Genomic DNA, 15,985 nt, shown 5'->3' with positions numbered 1-15,985 from the left:
ATTTAATAGGGATCCGAGGGGTAACATTTTCACCCAAAGGGTGGTGGGTGTATGGAACAAGCTGCCAGAGGAGGTAGTTGAGGCTGGGATTATCCCAATATTTAAGAAACCGACAGGTACATGGATAGGACAAGTTTGGTGGGATATGAACCAAATGCAGGCAGGTGGGACTAATGCAGCAGGGAACATGTGGGCAAGTTGGGCCAAAGGGCCCGTTTCCACGCTGTATCAGTCTATGACTCTATCCATTGTTGGCATGTTGGCTTTTACTGCCAAAGAAGGGGAAGGGAATGGATTGTAAAAGTAACGATGCTTTGGTGACATTGGAATGGATTTGTCGAGACCTCGTTTGGATTGCGTAGTTTTAGTCTCCCCACTGCTAAAGCAGGGAATAATTGGAGAAGCCTGCAGCATCTAAGCATCCGCTCAATTGCTGGGTTGTAATGGTCGGGCTATGAAGGAAACCTGAGTAAGATTAGCTCGTCGTTACGAATCTTCAGATGAATGAAAGCTGGTCACATTGTTACATTCAAGATCTTGAGCGATTTAAAGGTTGGATAATGAGATGCTGTTTACCTCCAGCAAGAAACCATTGTGGGCTCCACCCCTCCTTGATCATCGTAACTTTTTGCATATCTTTCACTCATTTGTTCCATATCTCTCTACATCACTGTCTATTTATCTCGCTTCCCTTTCCCCCGACTCAGTCTGAAGGAGGGTCTCGACCCGAAACGTCCGTCATCCATTCTTTTTTTCCAGAGGTGCTGCTTGACCCGCTCAGTCACTCGAGCTTTTTTTGTGTTTATCTTAAGTCTGCCTTGGAGGAAAATGTTGGCATTTAGAACTCAGATGACGATAATTCTCGTTGTGAATCTTTGAAAATCAATCCGGAATGGTTTTGGATACTCTGGTTTAGCTTTGAAGCCTGAGATTAAACAAGTGATTTGACTCGCAGGCTGCGTCAGATTTTATTGAATCGTAGAGCAGACGGATTGAATGACCTCCTCTGGCCGACGTAAGAGACTGCTTATGCCAGAGCCTTGTGCAAAAAGCAAAGCGCTGGAGGAACTCGGCAAGTCTAGCGGCCTCTGTGCAGGGGAAAGAGTTTGTCGACGTTTTGGGTCAGGACCCTTCTTCAGGCACAAGGTGGATCCCTTTACCTGATGCTGCCTGATCTGCTGAGTGAGGGGCCTGTCCCACTTAGCCGTTCTTTTAGGCGACTGCCGGCGACTGTCATAGTCGTAGCAGGTCGCCGAAAAACCGGCGACTGGACCCTCCCCCCCTACGACAATGTCTACGACAAGCTACAACAACCTACCACCTAGTCGACGTCAAGCTACCGACAACCGGCGACCCAATTGTCGCGACTTAGGACGTCCACCTACGACCGCGCCTACGACAACCTACGGCCACACAGGCGGCAACCTGCGACAACCGAAGTCAACCTACGTCCACCCGCGACAAGCTACGACAAGCTACGACCGTGTCGGCGACAACTGAAGACAATTCACGTCATTTTGGCCTCCGGTTTTGACGCCGGTACCTGTCGCCGGTTGACGTAGGTAGTCGCCAATGGAATTCAACGAAGTCAGCACCGGCGACAACCTACATCACCTGGCGACAACCGTGCGACAACCTACATCACCTGGCGACAACCTGGTGATAGCCTACGACAGCGCCCCCGTCAGGAGACGTCAAGCTACGATCATTGATGTCAAACCAACAGTCGCTGGAAAATTTTAAACCTTTCAAAATCCAGCGGTGACCAGAAAAACGCTACGACTCTTTGGAGACGACTCACGACCATACAGGCGACACCCCGGCAACCATGTGGTGACAGCCTAGTCACCTGTAGTCGCCTAAAAAATCACCTAAGTGGGACAGGGGCTTTACTCCAATACTTTGTTTTCTGACTAACTTCTGGTCCAATTTCTTCCACTTTTGTGTGATGGTGATCTGATCAGATTCTGTTCTGACCACTTTCACCATTAATGGCAATCTCCTTGAGCCGACAATCTGTGCGATGGGAGAATATCAGCAACCCGCGGCCAGACCCCCGCCCGCAGGCCCAGCTCACCTGCCGAGAGAGGATGGAGCCGACGGAGGGCCGGGAAGCAGACCGTCTGTGAGAGGGAGTGCACAACCTCGACGGGGGGAGCAGGCCGCTGGAGGCCCTGCAGCAGCCTGGGGCTCGGCTGGACCGGGCGCCGCTCCCAGAGGCCGAGCGAGTGGACCGGACGTGGCCTACAGCGGTGGAGCAGTGGCAGAGGACACCACGGCTACGCTTGGCCCGGCCAACCCTGCAACGCAGCCAGGACAACAAACCTTCATGGTCAGGTCAAGAACCCTGCACCTACAACAACTGGGACTTGAGAATGGTGCCAAACCTGCTGAATCTCTATGCTGTCTCGGTGTACAACCGCGGCACAATGGTACTGTATCTGAGATGGGACACCCTCCAAAGACACTGTATGATATCCAAGCCTACTGCAGTCTACAAAGAAACCCACTATATCTACAGGAGCCGTCTGTACTACGGGCGCTGTCTGTACGGAGTTTGTACGCTCCCCCCGTGACCTGCATAGGTTTTCTCCGAGATCATCGGTTTCCTCCCACACTCCAAAGACATACAGGTATGTAGGTTAATTGACTGGGTAAATGTAAAAAAATTGTCCCTAGTGTGTGTAGGATAGATAGTGTTAATGTGCGGGGGTCGCTGGGCGGCGCGGACTCGGTGGGCCGAAGGGCCTGTTTCCGCGCTGTATCTCTAAATCTAAATCTAAAAATCACTCATTAGCTCCATCCAACATTGCCCATCTTTCATGCAATCGGAACACCAGACCATGAACTCGACTAAACCGATCCTTGAATTATTAAACCATCAAGATCAAGACCGACAAAGACTGTTTCCGCCACTCGCTATACCCCAGAACCATCCCCGTTTGGAATCCTTTGCCAACGCAAATAAAATCTGCTGCTGATAGTAAACCTTTTAAACTGTTGCTTGCAAATACTTGAATTTTACATCTGCAACTGCATGCGTGAGGGACTGCTCGTTTATAGCCCAACAGCAGCGGTTGGTGCAGTATCAACAAGACAAGATAAGACAAGATGATTATCTAAATGCTTATGTATAGTGATACTTGTACTGAACTGCATACAAAAGTGGAGTTTCACTGTACCTTGGAACATATGACAATAAAGTACCATTTAACCATTGAACCGTAAGGTGGCGCAGCGGTAGAGTTGCTGCCTTACAGCCCTTGCAGCACCGGAGTCCCGGGTTCGATCCCGACCACGGGTGCTGTCTGTACGGAGATTGTATGTTCTCCCCGTGACCTGCGTGGGTTTTCTCCGAGATCTTCCACGCTCCAAAGACGTACAGGTCTGTAGGTTAATTGGCTTGGTGTAAGTGTAAGTTGTCCCTTGTGTGTGTAGGACGGTGCTAGCGTGCGGGGATCGCTGGTCGGAGCAGTCTCGGTGGGCCGAAGGGCCTGTTTCCGCACTGTATCTCTAAACTAAACTAAACATTGAAGTCTCTGAAGTTATAGAAACATTTTTGGACTTTGATTAAAGTGGCAGTCAACTATTTGTGTCAAGCAAAGTCTGAAAATAATCTTATCTCCATGAGGGTAACTAGTCGGAAGAACTCCAAATTAGTTAGTCAGCAATGCCCACTATATATTATCACAAATGTAGTAGTAAACCGCAACTGGGCACATGTTGGAAATATGCCTTTGACCTTTTGAAAGGCCTACTTCCTAAACCAACACATATCACAAGTTCACAAGTTCACAAGTTATAGGAGTAAGAAGGGTCTCGACCCAAAACGTCACCCATTCCTTCTCTCCCGAGATGCTGCCTGACCTGCTGAGTTACTCCAGCATTTTGTGAATAAATCGATTTGTACCAGCATCTGCAGTTATTTTCTTATAATAGGAGTAGAATTAGGCCATTCGGCCCATCGAGTCCACTCCGCCATTCATTCAATCATGGCTGATCTCTGCCACCTAATCCCATTTTCCTGCCTTCTCCCCATAACCCTTGACACCTGTTCTAATCAAGAATTTGTCTATCTCTGCCTTAAAAATATCCACTGACTTGGCTTCCACAGCCCTCCATGGCAATGAGTTCCACAGATTAACTACCCTCTGACTAAGGATGTTCCTCCTCACCTCCTTTAATTCTGAGGCTATGACCTGTGGTCCATGTCTCTCCCACCAGTGGAAACATCCTTTCCACATCCACTCTATCTTTGCCTTTCATTGCTCTGTAAGTTTCAATGAGGTCCCCCCCTCAACCTTCTAAACTCCAGCGAGTACAGGCCCAGTGCTGTCAAACGCTCATCGCATGCTAACCCCACTCATTCCTGGGATCATTCTTGTAAACCTCCTCTGGACCCTCTCCACAGCCAGCACGTCCTTCCTCAGATACGGGGCCCAAATTTGCTCACAGGATAACTCGGTCAATATCGGAGTAAATCACACCAGGGCCAAGGGTACACGGGGTTTCTGTTCGTTTATGACAAAGCTGCTTCTGTATAGAACTAACGTATTTTCCAGCCATACCTATATATGGAGATAACATACTCCATATATGAAGCAAACATCATCGCCCAAACAATTTTTAAAAATTTCCCGGTTCACACGCAGGCATTTAAATTGCTCTGTCTTTAGCTAATTTAATATGAAGAGAGGTCTTATGAAACATCAGATCATGTACATATAAAGGCTTTGTTTTGCCCTAGCGATCTCTGTTTTCTTTGGAAATTCATACTGACCTCTTCAACTAGCGAATAGCTGGGAATACAGTCAGCACTGGTTTATTAATTTGAGACCTTCTTCCCGTACTCCTAATGTTTCAGCTCACGCAAAAGTTGGCAACAGTTGTGATTTCTTGCTTGCCTCTGCAGTAATAACACTCACAGAGAAATACAGCATGTAAACAGGCTCACAGGCCCAACTCGTTCAATACCACCTCCAGTTTAAATTCCATTTGGAATTTTTTTGGAGGACCAAGAACCAAGAATAGGGCGGCACGGTAGCGCAGCGGTAGAGTTGCTGCTTTACAGCGAATGCAGCGCCGGAGACTCAGGTTCGATCCTGACTACGGGTGCTGCACTGTAAGGAGTTTGTACGTTCTCCCCGTGACCTGCGTGGGTTTTCTCCGAGATCTTCGGTTTCCTCCCACACTCCAAAGACGTACAGGTATGTAGGTTAATTGGCTGGGTAAATGTAAAAATTGTCCCTAGTGGGTGTAGGATAGTGTTAATGTACGGGGATCGCTGGGCGGCACGGACTTGGAGGGCCGAAAAGGCCTGTTTCTGGCTGTATATATGTGATATGATGATATGATGATGATAATGCCGACCAGGTTTTATATCTGAGCTCGTCCCAGTTATCTGCATTTCACCGATGTCCCTCTAAGGGTTTTCTTTCCATGTACCTATCTCAATGTCTTTTCACCGTTGCCATCGTATCTGCCTCTGAAGCATCCTCCGTCACCTCATTCCTTACCGACACCACCATCTGTGTGAAGAAATTGCCCTTCAGGCCTCTTTAAAACCTTTTCCCTCTCATTTTAATGCTTTCTAATTCTGGATTTACCCACAGAGAATAAACTGTAATCATTACCCTTATTTATGCCTCTCATGATTTGGTACATCTCTATAAGATCACCCCATAACCTCCTATGTTCAAGAGTTAAGAAGTGTTTTATTGTCTTACTAGACCAAGTTGGGCCCAAACCTCTCCTGCATTGGTGCAGCACCCTCTCCTCTCCCCCTCCCCTCTTCCCCCCACCCCCTCCCCTCTTCCCCCCACCCCCACCCCCATTCCCTCCCCCCCACCCCCCTCCCCCTCCCCTTCTCCCCTTCTCCCCACCCCCCTCCCTCCAACCCCCCTCTCTCCCACCCACCCCCTTCTTCCCCACCCCCCCTGCCCCTCTCCCTCCCCCTCTCCCCACCCCCCTCCCTCCAACCCCCCTCTCTCCCACCCACCCCCTCCTTCCCCCCCACCCCCTCCCTCCACCCCTCCCCCACCCCCTCCCTCCCATCCCCTCTCTCCCCCTCCCCCCAACCCTTCCCCTCCCTCCCCCTCCCCTTATTATATTAAAGAATATAATAACGAGAGGGAAAAAAAGTTCAAGAAAAGAATCACCACAAGGCACTGACAACGTTACAAAGTACTCGTAAATATTGTTGGTGCCTTCTTCGCTTCCCCCCCCCCCCCCCACCTGCTCCCCCCCCCCCCCCCATCTTGTCACTCTTGTTCTTGACGCTCCTCCCCTACTGGGTTCATATATTCACATCCAAACATTAATATAGATGATAAATAACAGTGGGCCCACGAGATAGATCAACCATGATTGAATGGCGGAGTAGACTTGATGGGCCGAATGGCCTAATTCTGCTCCGAGATCTTATGGCTTTATGACCTTCACCCATCTTGGCATCTTCTCAACCACATTGTCACCCTCACATTACGTGTGCCAATTATGGTTCCCTCCAAGTCAGAAAGTCCTTGACCAAAACTATCCACCCTGGTGCAGGCCTTTTTAAAAAAAACTCACTTTGCTCACTTTGCAAGCATTTTCTTCACCAGTTTTGCTCATGAACGCATGAGGGTCTTAATTCCTACTCTGGCTCCCGTGTCGCGGGGACTTCTTGCTGAGTGGGTTAGATTGTCCACCCGTGTATTATAAGGCAGCTGGTATCACGCAAGGTCCAGACGTCACTTAAATCAACTGCTGGGGGGTGGTTAAACAATGCACCACATCCCCAGGAGAGGCAGCCTGAGCCAGTACAATCTTGGCCAGCCGTTCTCCCGTCCCAGAGCGAAGTAGGTCGGGGAGGTCCATTGTAGGGAGGCAAGGTTCCCAGTGCAGCAGTGTCTCACGTTACTACTGTGGAGTTTTGAGAGGCAATTTAATTCCTTTCAGCGCCACAAAATATATGAAAACATTTAAAATGTGACTTTTAGTTTAGTTTAGTTTTAGAGTTATAGACAGTAGACAATAGACAATAGACAATAGACAATAGACAATAGACAATAGACAATAGACAATAGACAATAGACAATAGACGCAGGAGGAGGCTATTCGGCCCTTCGAGCCAGCACCACCATTCAATATGATCATGGCTGATCATTCTCAATCAGTACCCCGTTCCTGTCTTCTCCCCATACCCCCTGACTCCGCTATCCTTAAGAGCTCTATCTAGCTCTCTCTTGAATGCATTCAGAGAATTGGCCTCCACTGCCTTCTGAGGCAGAGAATTCCACAGATTCACAACTCTGACTGAAAACGTTTTTCCTCATCTCAGTTATAAATGGCCCATCCCTTATTCTTAAACTGTGGCCCCTTGTTCTGGACTCCCCCAACATTGGGAACATGTTTCCTGCCTCTAACGTGTCCAACCCCTTAATAATCTTATATGTTTCGATAAGAGTTAGTTTAGTTTTAGTTTAGTTTAGTTTTAGAGATACAAGCCCTTCGGCCCACCGAGTCCACGCCGACCATCAATCCCCGCACACTAACAGCATCCTACCCACATCCGGGGCGAATTTACACATACACCAAGGCAATTAACCTGCAAACCTGTACGTCTTTGGCATGTGGGAGGATACCGAAGATCTCAGAGAAAACCCACACAGCTCACGGGGAGAACGTACAAACTCCGTACAGACGGCGCCCGTAGTCGGGATTGAACCCGGGTCTCCGGCGCTGCGAGCGCTGTAAGGCAGCAACTCTACCGCTGCGCTACCGTCGTGTAGCTCGAGGAGTAGAAAAGTTGCAAATTGTGAAGCTGGAGGAGGGAATGTAAATGGAGGGGGAGGGAAGAAACTGTTACAAGGTCAGTCTGGGTTCAGGGGAGGGGAGTGGGTGGGGGAGGGGGGCATGGAGGGAGAATAGGGTGGGGGATTTGGGAGAGATTGAGGAGGGGGAAGGGGGGTGTTTGTAGAATTACCTAAAATTGGAGAATTCAGTCTAGTTTAGTTTAGTTTAGTTTAGTTTAGTTTAGTTTAGTTTAGTTTAGTTTAGTTTAGTTTAGTTTAGTTTAGTTTAGTTTAGCTTAGTTTAATTTAGTTTAATTTATTGTCATATGTGCTGAGGTAGAGTGAAAAGCATTTTGTTGCATGGTATCCAGTCCGTCGAAAGACTGTGCATGATTACAATCAAGCCCTTCTCAGTGTACAGGTACCGTACAAAGGAAATAACATTTAGTGCAAGATAATGTTCAGTATAGTCCTATTAAAGATAGTCCAAGGGTCTCCAATGAGGTAGATGGGAGGTCAGGACCGCTCTCTAGTTGGCGGTAGGATGGTTCAGTTGCCTGATAACAACTGGGAAGAAACTGTCCCTGAATCTGGAGGTGTGCGTTTTCGAACACAATCGTCAATGGTCTGTCTCTGAGTTTCTACGCATTTATCTCTTTTTTCCCATTATTATTGGCATCGGGACCCTCAATAGTTTCAGTTTCAGTATCAGTTTCAGTTTAGTTTATTGTCATGTGTACCGAGGTACAGTGAAAAAACTTTTGTTGCGTGCTAACCAGCCAGCGGAAAGACAATCCATGATTGCAATCAAGCCATTTACGGTGTTCAGTTACATGATAATGGAATAACGTTTAGTGCAAGGTAAAGCCAGTAAAGTCCGATCAAAGATACTCTGAGGGTCCCTGATGAGGTAGATAGTAGTTCAGGACTGCTCTCTGGTTGCAGTTAGATAGTTCAGTTGCCTGATAGCAGCCGGGAAGAAACAGTCCCTGAATCTGGAGGTGTGTGTTTTTACACTTCTATACCTTTTGCCCGATGGGAGAGGGGAGAAGAGGGAGTGGCCAGGGTGCGATTTGTCCTTGATTATGCTGCTGGCCTTGCCGAGGCAGCGTGAGGTATAAGTGGAGTCAAAAGGAAGGGAGGTTGGTTTGAGTGATGGTCTGGGCTGTGTCCACAATTTGTTGCAATTTCCTGCGGTCTTGGATGAAGCCGTTCCCAAACCAATGTGCGATGCGTCCCGATAAATAGGCGACACAGTGGTGCAGCTGTTGGAACTGCTGCCACACAGTGTCAGAGACCCGAATTTGATCCTGACCTCAGGATGTGTGATGTGGTGTCTGATGTGGTGTTTGTACTTTCCTCCCATAACTGCCCAGGTGGTTTCCTCCGGGTGCTTCGGTTTCTTCCCACATCCCAAAGACATGCGGGTTTGCGAGTTCATTGAGTCGGAAGGACTCAATGCAGATGCTGGAGTAACTCAGGGGGACAAGCACCAATGGATTTCGTTTTGGGTCAAGACCCTTCTTCGGACTGACCACTTGAGTCTGAAGAAGGGTCTCGACCCGAAACGTCACCCATTCCTTCTCTCCAGAGATGCTGCCTGTCCCGCTGAGTTACTCCAGCATTTTGTGTCTATCTGTGGGTTAAATGACCACTGTAAATTGCCCCTGATATGTAGGGAGTGGATGGGAAAGTGGGATAACACGCCATGTGAATCGGTGATCAATGGTCGGCAGTGAGTCGATGAACCAAATAACCCATGTTTCCATGTTTCCATCTCTAAACTAAACTAAACTAAACTCAATGAACATGACATGATATCATGACAGGGCATTGGTGAGACCACACCTGGAGTATTGCGTACAGTTTTGGTCTCCTAATCTGAGGAAAGACATTCTTGCCATAGAGGGAGTACAGAGAAGGTTCACCAGATTGATTCCTGGGATGGCAGGGCTTTCATATGAAGAAAGACTGGATAAACTAGGCTTGTACTCGCTGGAATTTAGAAGATTGAGGGGGGATCTTATAGAAACTTACAAAATTCTTAAGGGGTTGGACAGGCTAGATGCAGGAAGATTGTTCCCGATGTTGAGGAAGTCCAGAACAAGGGGTCACAGTTTAAGGATAAGGGGGAAGTCTTTTAGGACCGAGATGAGAACGTTTTTTTTCACACAGAGAGTGGTGAATCTGTGGAATTCTCTGCCACAGAAGGTAGTTGAGGCCAGTTCATTGGCTATATTTAAGAGGGAGTTAGATGTGGCCCTTGTGGCTAAAGGGATCAGGGGGTGTGGAGAGAAGGCAGGTACGGGATACTGAGTTGGATGATCAGCCATGATCATATTGAATGGCGGTGCAGGCTCGAAGGGCTGAATGGCCTACTCCTGCACCTATTTTCTATGTTTCTATGAAATCTTACTCTTTTCTTTCCTCTGAATACCTTTTTTAAAAGCATCGCTTTATCAATTTCCCCTTCCAGCCATGCCCTCCATGTTTTAGCCTCAATGCCGACTCATTAAACGGTGCCTTAGGATGTACTTATTATTGATCGAGTTATGCAATGGTGTACTTCATTCGAGGTGAGCTCAATTATTGCTCACTGGCTCCATCTACAGGGGTCTTACCTGCATTGCCACTGAGCTTCATCGTCTGGCATCCTTTCTGTTCAGAACAATTGTGGCTGCATTGAGGGAAAGCAAATGGCTGAAATCAATTGCTGGCCGTGAGTAAAGCTCCATTGTAGTTGTGGGCTGATTGGCGTCGAGAACAACGGAAAGCAGTCAGCATCCAATTCATTCTGAGTATTAATCTGAAAACGACACGGCAACATTGGAACCGAGGGAGAATCAGGGCTTCCTTCTGTGTAGGAAGGAACTGCAGATGCTGGTTTACACCGGAGATAGACACAAAATGCTGGAGCAACCCAGCGGGACTGGCAGCATCTCTGGTGAGAAAGAATGGGTGGCGTTGTGGGTCGAGACCCTTCTTCAGACTGAGTGTCAGGGGAGGAGGCAAGACAAAGAGAGGATGTAGTAGGAGACAGGAAGACAGTGGGAGAACTGGGAAGGGGGAGGGGAAAGAGAGGGACAGAGGAGCAATCTGAAGTTAAGGCGAGAAAAGGGACAGAACAAATCAGAGCCGACGCTCATGAGCCAGGAAAGTGGAGCCCACAATGGTCCATTGTTGGTTATGGAAGAGGAGGTAACGAACAGTGAAACTTGCAGGATGGCTCAGGTGGGGATGGATGGATGGAGGAACAGGAAGTGTAAGGGTTACTTGAAATTAGAGAAATCGATATTCATACTGTTGGGTTGTAAGCTGCCTTCCTTCTGCATTGGATATTTCTGATTTACAAGAAGAGCAAAGTTACTTCGAGCAAATTAACAACAGGGATAGTAGAGCAGGAAATCTCAATGCAATTCAAGGAGAAACAAACAGGTTTTGTCATCAGGCACCAATCAATTTTAATGGAATGGTACCTATTGTATGGTAGCGCAGCGGTAGAGTTGCTGCTTTACAGCGAATGCAGCGCCGGAGACGCAGGTTCGATCCTGACTACGGGTGCTGCACTGTAAGGAGTTTGTACGTTCTCCCCGTGACCTGCGTGGGTTTTCTCCGAGATCTTCGGTTTCCTCCCACACTCCAAAGACGTACAGGTATGTAGGTTAATTGGCTGGGTAAATGTAAAAAAAATTGTCCCTAGTGGGTGTAGGATAGTGTTAATGTACGGGGATCACTGGGCGGCACGGACTTGGAGGGCCGAAAAGGCCTGTTTCCGGCTGTAGATATATGATATGATATGATATACTGTACAATATTGTTGTATTGTACTGCAGATAGCTAAGTTGGAAAGGCTGGAAATTTCCTGCTGAAAATTAATATTTGCCACAGTTTTTCCCCAATCTTTCTGATCAGCTACGTTTTTCGTGTCGGGATTTTGTTTCCTTTTTTGAGGTTCTTTCGAGGCAGTAACAATGGCAACTTGGAGACACAGGAGCTGCAGATGCAGGAATCTTGCGTTTTAAAAAAACTGCTGGAGGATCTCAATGGGCCAGGCAGCATCTGCAGAAGGAAATGGGCAGATGACATTCTGGGTCGAGATGCTTCTGCCTACTGTTTGTAGACTTCATACAAGGACAACCTGTGAGTTATAAGAAGTATTTAATAACAACAACAACAACAACAACAACAACAGCAGCAGCAACAACAACAACAACAACAACAACAACAACAACAGCAACAACAACAACAACAACAGCAACAGCAACAGCAACAGCAACAGCAACAACAACAATAATAATAATAATAATAATAATAATAATAATAATAATAATAATAATAATAATATATTCCTTTATTCGTCCCACACCGGGGAAATTTACAGTGTTACAGCAGCAAAGTGGATAGCAAGAGATCATTCATTATAAATAAAGGTAAAGACAAGGATAAATTGTATTCCTTAGCTGTTACTGTTGACTCGTCTGCTGGGAGCAGTGCTGGGAGCAGTGCTGGTTGTGCAGTCTCACAGCAGCGGGAAGGAAGGACCTCCTATATCTCTCCTTCACGCACTTGGGATGAAGGAGTCTGTCACTGAAGGAGCTACTCAGTGCAGTGACAGTGTCCTGCATGGGGTGGGAGTCGTTGTCCAGCAGCGATGTTAGCTTTGCCATCATCCTCCTCTCTCCCACCGCCTGCACTGAGTCGAGGGGGCAACCCAGGACAGAGCTGGCCTTCCTGACCAGCTTGTCGAGTCTCTTCCCCCTGCGATGCTGTTGCTCCACCAGACCACTCCATAGAAAGTGGCTGATGCAACCACCGTGTTGTGGAAGGTCCTAAGGAGTGCCCCCCTGCACTTCAAAGGACCAGAGTCACCGTAGCAGGTAAAGTCTGCTCTGGCCCTTTTTGTACATAGCGCATCGGTGTTTTTGGTCCAGTCGGAAAACATCTCAAGGCGCCTCACAGGAATGCCGTATCAAAATTGGTGGCCAAGTCGCATTTTTTGCCTGGCGCGGCTCGGCTGCGGGACTTTCCATCGCCCAGCACGGCTCGGCCGCGGGACCTTCCATCTCCTTGCGGGGGCTGCACGAGTCGGAAGCCTCGGTCGCCTCGGCAGAAGTCGAACTATCCGTCCGTGGGAGAAGCATGGGGGAAGAGAGAAGAATTTTTTTTTGCCTTCCATCACAGTGAAGGGGTGTCTGGAGGAGTCACTGTGATGGATGTTTGTGTTAAAATTGTGTGTCTTGTGTCTTTTACTCTGTACTGTTGTGGCTGCGTGGCAAATGATTTTCGTTCAATTCATTTTGAACGACAATAAAGGTAATTCAGATTCAGATTCAGAAGCAAAGAAATTGTGTTGGAGAGTCTCAATGAGGTCCAGCACAAAATTGGAGGAACAGCACCTCTTATTTCGCTTGGGAAGCTGACACACACGCAGTATGAATATTGACTTTTCTAACATCAATCAACCCTTGCCCTCCCTCTCTCTCTCTCCATCCCTCCCCATCCTAATTCTCTGACCAGCCTGACTGTCCCCTCTGCTTACATGTTACCTCTGTTTGCTTTGTTGCCACCTTCTCCTAGCTAACAATGATCTATTTATACATTTTCCTTGACCTTCATCCCCTTGGATGTCTCCTTTTCACACCTTACCCTTCCATATCTCTGCGTCTCCCTCTCCCCTGACTCTCAATATGAAGAAGGGTCTGTTTTTCCCGAAAAACGTCACCCATTCCTTCGATCCCAGAGATGCTGCCTGTCCCGTTGAGTTGCTCCACCATTTTGTGCGTGTTAACCAACACACTCTCCAACTCTTATTCTGCCTCTGCCCCTGGCCACGAATTGTTGCTTCAGCCTTGATACTGCAGACCTCCCAGCCAACATCCTGCCTCTGAAGAACTTGAACAGCAGCAACTTCCAAAGTAAGTTTGAAGCCCCCAAAGTAATGTTAAACCATGGCAGGCTTAAGGGCCTGTCCCAGTTACGCGATTTTTAAGGCGACTGCCGGCGACTGTCAAAGTCATAGCAGATCGCCAAAATTTTCTTTTACCCAACGACAATGACCACGACAATGCCGAGTCAGGTCGATACAAGTAACTTTTTTTGTGAAACTAGCACCTGGCTAACAGATTACACCGTCTTCGGAAACATCGTGAAATTCCCACGCTTACCCAACCGTCAAACTGTCGCCTCCAATCTACCTGTCAAATGTCCTGACGGTAAATAAATTGGTTAAACAAAACTATCTTCTGGTATCTTCAAATGCCTTTTCTTAATTTAATATTACGTGCTTCTAAATGCATCTGCGACAACCTAGCAAACCTGGGGACAGCATGCGACAGACAGCGCCCGCAGTAAGCTACGATACCTGGCGACAAGCCAGCTGTCGCCGAGAAATTTCTAGCAGGAAAATTATTCCGCGACGCGTCGAGATCCGCTACGATTCATTGAAGACTCCTCACGATCATGCCCGCGACACCCCGGCAAACGTCCGGCGATAGCCTAGTCACCGGCAGTCGCCTTAAAATCGCCTAAGGGGGACAAGCCCTTTACAGCACCAGTCTTGTCTTGGATGTGCAGAGCCAGTTTGTCCAACAGCCTGCAGGGAAAAAAAAATTCCCATTGACAATCGCTCATTGAAACATGCAGCCATGCATCAGGGACATGGGCAAACATGATTTGCCCATATTAGCAGCCTGTGAGATTTTGGGATACAGTTTCAACAGCTTCCTTGGCTCCGGATTTAGAGATTTTAGAAGCGCATTCCACCCCGGGAAGTCTGTTCTCTTTTTTCTCGCTCCAAGGTGCATGACCCCAATGTTTTAAAGGCAATTCATCTAAATTTCTTTGATGGTTATTGCATGCTAGCTGTTTGTGTTAGGCCGTCAGCTACTGTAAACTATTCAGCGTGACAGTTTGCAGATAACCATGCCCTCCGCTAATCGAAAGATGGGAATCTGCAACAATCCCGCACATAGAAACTGCGGGACACACAACGCAAAGACGTGGGCTTCCTTTAAATGAGATGTCGTTAGTAATTTCCCAGTATATTTCAGCATATAGATGTATCGGACTCTATCAACTGTCTTGATAGAGAATAGGCACAAAAAGCCGGAGTAACTCAGCGGGACAGGCAGCATCTCTGGAGAGAAGGAATGGTTGGCGTTTCGGGTCGAGACCCTTCTTCCGACGTTTCGGGCCGAGGCCCTTCTTGATACAGAATGCTTGCTTTTCCAGAGAAGGCATCAGCTTAAAAGCAGGTCTTGTCCTTAAATTAATTTTTGACCCATTTGGGAATAAAGCCAAGCTGTTCTCCTCCCAACAAAAGTGCAAAGTGTGGTTGTTATTATAGCTGGGTGCAAGGTCCAGTTAACATAGGGCCCTGTACAGGAAGGGACAGAGCCGGCTGTACCTTTTGAGAAGGCTCCGCTCCTTCAATGTCTGCAGTGAGATGCTCTACCAATCGGTGGCAGCCAGTGCCATCTTCTTCGCTGCCGTGTGCCGGGGCAGCAGGGCGAAGGCCGCGGACGCCAACAGGATCAACAAACTCATCAGGAAGGCTGGCTCCGTCCTGGGGGTGGAGTTGGATTCACTGGTGATGGTCTTGGAGGGGAGGATGCTCCTCAAACTGCGGAGCATCCTGGACAATACAGCTCACCCCCTCCATGACACACTGGTCAACCTGAGGAGCACCTTCAGCAACAGACTGGTTCCACCAAGATGCAGCACAGAACGCCACAGGAGATCCTTCTTCCCTGTGGCCATCAAACTGTACAACTCCTCCCCCTTCTGTCGTGGGGTAGACTGACTCCCCTCCCCCCACCCCACAGTGGCGCAGCGGTAGAGTTGCTGCCTTACAGCAAATGCAGCGCCGGAGACTCAGGTTCGATCCTGACTACGGGCGCCGTCTGTACGGAGTTTGTACGTTCTCCCCGTGACCTGCGTGGGTTTTCTCCGAGATCTTCGGTTTCCTCCCACACTCCAAAGACGTACAGGTATGTAGGTTAATTGACTGGGTAAATGCAACAACAAAAATTGTCCCTAGTGTGTGTAGGATAGTGTTAATGTGCGGGGATCGCTGGGCGGCGCGGGGCCTATTTCCGCGCTGTATCTCTAAATCTAAATCAATCTTTGCACAACCCAAATCCTTTACACTGATCACTTTAATTTCATGTTTCATGTATCTTGTGTTTTATGACTGTTGGCAGATCCATTTC

The 15,985-nt window shown here is 48.0% G+C and overlaps 1 long non-coding RNA gene across 1 annotated transcript in view; it reads right to left on the bottom strand.

Annotated features, from left to right (window-relative positions):
* LOC144610665 (uncharacterized) overlaps positions 1–10,744 on the bottom strand; it is a 118,394-nt gene extending 107,650 nt beyond the window's left edge. Inside the window, exon 1 of the long non-coding RNA XR_013549442.1 lies at positions 10,397–10,744. This is a non-coding gene — a long non-coding RNA (uncharacterized LOC144610665). The remainder of the gene's footprint in view (positions 1–10,396) is intronic.
* Positions 10,745–15,985: the final 5,241 nt, after the last annotated feature.

The sequence above is a fragment of the Rhinoraja longicauda genome, chromosome 2, assembly GCF_053455715.1.
Source record: "Rhinoraja longicauda isolate Sanriku21f chromosome 2, sRhiLon1.1, whole genome shotgun sequence".
NCBI lineage: Eukaryota > Metazoa > Chordata > Chondrichthyes > Rajiformes > Arhynchobatidae > Rhinoraja > Rhinoraja longicauda.
The sequence above is the reverse complement of the archived record's forward strand: the minus strand, read 5'-3'. Positions and strand labels throughout refer to the sequence as shown.